Source organism: Manihot esculenta, chromosome 2 (assembly GCF_001659605.2).
Source record: "Manihot esculenta cultivar AM560-2 chromosome 2, M.esculenta_v8, whole genome shotgun sequence".
Taxonomy (NCBI): domain Eukaryota; kingdom Viridiplantae; phylum Streptophyta; class Magnoliopsida; order Malpighiales; family Euphorbiaceae; genus Manihot; species Manihot esculenta.
This window is the reverse complement of record NC_035162.2, coordinates 25,680,386-25,687,158: the sequence shown is the minus strand read 5'-3', so window position 1 is coordinate 25,687,158 and position 6,773 is coordinate 25,680,386.

The window sequence follows — 6,773 nt, the reverse complement described above, 5'->3', positions numbered from 1 at the left end:
TATTTTTATTTTCTAAAAGAATTTAATTTTGATTTTCTATAAAAAATATGGAAAAGAATATAAAGTACATTCACTTGCCAACAATAAAAAGTCGTTTTCTAAGACGAGAATAAAAATTGAGATGATACAAAAATTTCACTACCATAATTAAAAAGACATGATTGAAAACTTGAAGATTTTGCCCTTAAATTCTTTTATTGCGTGTTATTCGCCTATTTTAAAATTATATAATTGATTTTTATATAAATAAATATCTTTAAATAAGTATTTAATTTTAGAAATGCTGTTTTATCTCTCCCATAAAAGTCTATTTATTTATTTTATCCGTTTTTAAATTTTAAGTCATTTTATTTTTTTAAAATACCGATTTATTATTTTTATAATATACTTTTATTTAATATGTACTAATTTAAAAGGTAAAATTTATTATTTTTAATACTAATTGAATAATAAATTAATATGAATGGATGATATGTAAATAAATGACAGTATAAAATTTATCACTTTAATTATGATAATTATATTTTTTTAATTAGTATAAAATTTATTACTTTAATTATGTTAACTACATTTTCTTAATTGATGTAAAAATAATTATATGCCTACAAAAAATAGTTGTTTTTTTTCCACCTTATTTCACTCTTTGAACTCTCATATGGTTTTTTTAGAGAATTTATTAGACTTCATTCTCCCCTACTCTTATTCCTAGCCTTCTGGTTTATCTTTTTTTTTTTTTTTTTTTTCTAACAACCTGACAACTTCAATGAACTTATTAAATAAACCCATTATAAAGTCCTTAAACTTTCACTTAAAACCTACTATCTGCAAAATCGCATCTTAGTTGGCAAAGTGTTTTCTCACAAAACCTTTACACCTAACACACCTTTAAAGCCATTCTCACCAAATCTTGGCATATCAGATCTAGACTTTCACATCACATCGAGAAAGAACAACATTTTCCAGTTCTTTTTTATCACAAATTTGATGCCCAAAATGCATACTAGAACATACCTTGGTCTTTCCAAAATCAATATCTATGCCTTTAAAAATGGACTTTTGATGATAGATCTTTTTTTCCATTCACCATTTTGGATCTAGGTCTTCGGTTTACCCCTAACTATATTAATATGGCAAACACTAAGTTGATAGGTGATTCAATTATTAGCTTTCAAACTTTACACATGATGGGTTTTATGGGTATCCTAATTGTCACAGGCTATGAGCTGAAATTCCCCTTCAACAGGCTCCTAAAGCTAGGAGGAGCATGAAACTCACTAATAGATCAACTTCAAATATGAAAAATTATCAGATATATACTACAATTGTAGGATAACGGGGCATCAAAGCAGAATACTCATACACATCAATATAATACCGAGAAGAAGGGGAAGATTTGTCTATCATTAAACCATGATAGCTAGAGAACAATCCTTATAACCAGATACAAACCCATCCAATAGAATCCCAGCATCGCATTGCCCCTTTAGAAAATTTTAATTATTCTCTTTCATCTGACCGATAATCTCCCTCTAAACTAATGGAATTGTTAATAAAAAGACTAGTTGTATGTTAAGATAATAAAAAATATTTTAATCGACTCCAAAATTACAAGGATTGTTTTTTTTAGATACTAGATCACAAGCCAAAATAAATAATTTTATTTAACTACTGCCCAAGAATTGAAACAAGAAAATAGAATACACGAATTGAACTTGAATCAAAGAAACAAACTAGAATAAAATGAAAACAAAAGATAAAGTTGCAATAGATGTAAAATAGATAGAAATTTATCTAATTCTATACTCATATACCAAAATGATGTAGAACCAAGAAACAACTTGTGTTCAAGAATCCTATCATATATATAAGACATAAAACACACGTCGAAACAAATTAAAAAACACTCTACTACACCTTTAGTTAACAATTGTAACTAAGAATGTAGATAACATGCTAAAACAAAAATTAAATTGCCGCAAGGAAATAACATTGACAAGATTCAAGATTTTGACGCAACACAGTGGGAGAATAGAGAAAATATACTAATTGGTCTAAATACATCCTAACGATAAATCTAAAATAATTGAAGTAATGTACAAAGATGGCCCACATATTACATAGGCAAAGCGGTATTACATGGCTTCATGCCCGAGGGCTGCGTAATTGGTTATGCCATATAACCTTCAGTCCTCTCTAAAGTGTGATGGAATAGAAGAAAACACATTATAGTGATGCAATGCAACCCGTATGATAGTTCTTTAACCTGTGCTCTTGGTTTTTTCTTCAACTTGAATTAAAGTCATGAATAACTTGTCTTGCTTGCCTCCAGACTCTCCAAACTTGGAAACTCTTTGTAAGCATCGATTCCCTCAATAATGGCTTTCCTTGCCAAATTTTAAAATGCAGCTTTAAGTCTTTGACCCATGTTCTCGTGAATGGACAAAGTAGCAGTGCAATATCTTCTTCCACCCCAGCTCCATCAAAACTTCAAGTAGCTACTACATGGCAACACATGCCTATAACACAGCCCATACTGCAAACAATAGTTGCAACCTTGGAATACACACTTGTAACTTATAATGGCACTCACTACTACCAACGCTCCCCTCAATACTTGCCAATAATGACAAATGTTGCGACTGCTTTTATTGCCCAACTAAGTAAGCCCTTCCCAAGTGCAGTGCCAACCCAGATTGATAAGAATGTTTTTTGGGACTGCTAACGCAAATAGTCCCCATTACAAGGGTCTAAATGGAACTCCATCTAGTACTAACACTATATCTTTTGCACTTAAAAGAAGAGAAGATCTAATACAAGTTTTACTACCAAGGTCAACCTAGCATCTCTAGTGAAAATCTTCTACCTGTTCCGTTCTATCATTGCAGTTTGATTACACATGCAACTTGAGTTGATGGCTACAGTGACCTTTTCCAAGGATCTAAGTTGTACAAGTATGGTTCCAAGAGTACAAATAGTATTGCAGAATATTGGCATTACCACATCCGAGGACCACCCAATGCATCTCCACAAGTACCAATTTGCTGTTGTTGGAATGGGTTTTGGCAACTCCAACTCAGCAATAGATTAGCCAAGTTCTACTACATTGACCCACTGCTTAGGAACTGATACGGATCCAATAGGACAAATTTTCAACAATGGTATGAAGCAACCTTATATCATTCAAATGAGAGTTCGAAATCATATTCATATGATCCAAATACACTTAGGGCGTGCTTCAATTCATATGGGGTAGATTTGGTGCAACATTTATAATTATAGACTTAAGGAGTCTAATCAAGGCTATGGGCCAAAGTTACACAAAGGGAAGCCCAAAGTGAAAATCAAGAAAGACTTTTGTGAAGTTTCAGCTTTGCCATGACGGGCTTATAAAATATTATTATTTAAACACTTGCTTTATCTTTGTTTTGTTTGGACTTGTATTCTGCCCATAATTTTATCTTTTAAGTTTCAGAGTATTGAGTATTAGACCATGTTTTGGACTTATATTTTATTATTACTTATGAGTTGAGGTGTTATTTTAATGTGTGAATGGGCTTCAGCTTTGTGTGTGGTTCAGCCAAGCTTAGAGTTTTATTTTTTTCTCCTTACTATACAAGGATAAGGAATACTTGTAGGCAGAACTTTTAAATTTTCAGAATTCTTCTTTATGCCTTTGGCATGTATTGCTTTGAGTGAGAGTAAGGATTTGTTTTCAACAATTGCATCAAAAATCTTTGCTAACTTATCAATTATTCGTTGTAGCGTTTGTCGAATCCTCATCTAAATCCTTCTATCATTGGTGTTTTAGTTTCTCTAAGTGTGGGTGCCACAGAAAGTGAGTTTATGAAATCTTTGGATTTCTGTATCTTCCTGTGCGTGTGGATTTGAGCCTTATGCTATAGAGTTCTACGTCAATTAGTATCAGATCCAAAGTGAAGTAAATTCTAATTTATCTTAGATTCTAGGGTTTTTGAGTTGTCATTTCTTCCTTGTTGATTTCAGTGAAATTTCTTGTGTCCATGGCTACACCTTCTTGATTGTCAAATCGTTACCTAATCTCTTTTGGTAGACAAATTTATATATATATATATATAAAAGGAAATTCCAATGATTACTCTTATTGGCTGAAATCTCCATTACCTTATTTGTCTCGATGTTTGGCTGAAATTGGTGAGATCTTCTTCCTAAATTCCTCTTGGCCGAACACTTGAGATTTGCTTTCTGATTTATGTTTTGTTTCTTGATTTGGCTGAAAATTGTTATATACTTCCTATTTCATCTATATTGCCTTATCATTCTCAATTGATGGTTGAAATTTATGAGAATCAATTTGAATTTTGAATTGACTTAAATTCAGATTGAGAGACAAAAGAAATTCTGCATATTTTCTAAAGTGTACTTTTAAGGCAATTGCATCTAAATTTATTTCATATTAAATTCTCTTTTTAAGACCAGAAAATTCAGCCATAATGTTGAAGTTGAGTGAAATTTATTTTTTTTTTCTAATTCTATTTGTAGGGTTTTGGTACTTGCCTTTTAAAGTAGATTTAAATAGATCCATATTTAATTTGCTTTGAAATGAAATTCAAACTTTTTGTTCAAATTCATTTCTATTTGAATTCTAAGTTTCTGTTTTTGATTTAAACTTACTTTTGCTTCCTTGACAATGCTAGAATATTGTTTGCTTATTTTTATACTCTAGGTGATACTTTTCAAATAGCACAAAACCCTGTTCGTACATTACTTTCAAAATTGTCAGTATCTTCTTTCTATTTTTTTTTTTGCGTGCTTCCTTCTCTCTCTAGATTTTTTTCTTTGTTTCTTTAAACGCACCTTGTAGTTAGTTGGTTGATCTTAAATTTTGAAGTTTAATTGAAAAATCAGCAAAAAAGTGGTAAGAGTGCAAACACTTGAGTGCTTTTATTTCTAACACCATGTTTGCGAGTTTTTTTTATTCTTTGTTGATTTAAGATAGAATGAGTAAAGACAACAATGTAGTGGATAGTGATGATACTAGTGATTATAAGCTCTTCAAAAAGTTAGTTAGTGGTGAGTTTGGAAGGCTCTATAAGACTCTTGAGAAGATGACCAAAGCAATGGAGAATTTAAAAGTCTCACAGGCTTCCACTTCTACAAGAATACCTCAAAGAACTCTTAATTCTAATAGACCTCGAGTCCGAGATGAAGAGTTGATGCGCCAGAAATTCATCCCTTCATACTATTATAGGGATTTGAACAACAGATTGGCAAGAATAGTGATTGCCACGGTTTCAGATTTTAGCAATTGTCTGGGACCGTGCGTCACTTGGTTTGAACACTTTCAAGTCAAGTTAGTCTTTAAGATCACCCGATATTCTGTGAATATGAACAACTTAGTGATTCAAGATTATATAAGCAAATAACAAAGCCAACAGAGTGCATTCAATCATAAGCCTCACCATAGACTCTATAGATAAGAACTGAATATGAAAATTTATGAACATGCTATTTATTTTATTCCAGAGGCAAAATAGTAATTATACATTATCATCGACCCAATTATTACAATAATTCTCCTTTCTTGTAGACAGGGGGACGGTCTACAAGCAGTAACACAGCTCAAAAACTTCATAGGCTTACGGTAACCAATTGGGCCCAACTCTTGCTGGTAGCCAACTAGTCATTCCCCCTAAAGAGTCTTAGAAACAACTAGGGTTGTGGCAGGAGGAGACATTAACATGTCTCATATGATACCCCCAAAATAAATACATGGAAAGGAATTACGACAAATTGTCTAGACCTTTATCGTCCTACTAATTTATCCCAATATTGCTTCCTGGGAATTTCAATATTGAAAAATTACAATTTTAATGCTTGAAAACCCTATAACCCTGACACTCCTCCACTTAAACGATCGACGTCCTTGTGGACTGAGTTTGTTGGGATTTTTCAATTTTCGAGTCCAACGCTTTTAGGCTTGCTCGCAATGTGATCTGATTCCAGTCCTGCTTGATTAAATTGTTGGACAGTCTTAATCCTTGGTATGAAATCATTCAGTTCTTGGTATCTTCCCCCAATTGATCTCTGTGAGCTATTTGTAACGACCCGAAAATCGGACCACTACCAGCGTTAGGATCCAGGTCGGCATAAGACCGTCGGGACCCGTAGCAAGCCTAACATTCAACCTGTGAACCTGTTTAATCCCATACATGATCAACAACATACATAAAATTTAAAACTTTTCTTTCATTCATTCTCTCATACACCAAACTCAACCTGTGCATGCACTGAACATAAACATTGACCCCTCTTTGGGATCTCATCAATGCCCCAATGGGGACATAACATGTGTTGAGTTGGTTTACATAAACATCATAAAACATCTAAGATCATGTATTAAAAGGGATAACAACATTCTATGGTCAAGCACACCTCTAACATCCATGAACATCATTACATTACATTTCTATACTGTACTTATACATGATTGTACTAAACATAATATCTCAACATTATTCATGTCCACACTATCTATTACATAACCAAGACTTCATTACTCTTGCTGACCTCCTGGTCTATCATGTACCTGCACACCTGGGGGTTAAGGGAGAGGGGTGAGCTACTAGAGCCCAGTGAGCAGAATAATAAAACATTTATATTAAAGGTTCATGCTTTCATGGAATGCATCACATCACAACTAATCATATCAAGGATGAACTTGTCACCACTTAGCCCTCTACATTTTTCCAATTATGCCAGGGGCGTAGTGCAGGGCACACCCGGCCTTCCTCTTA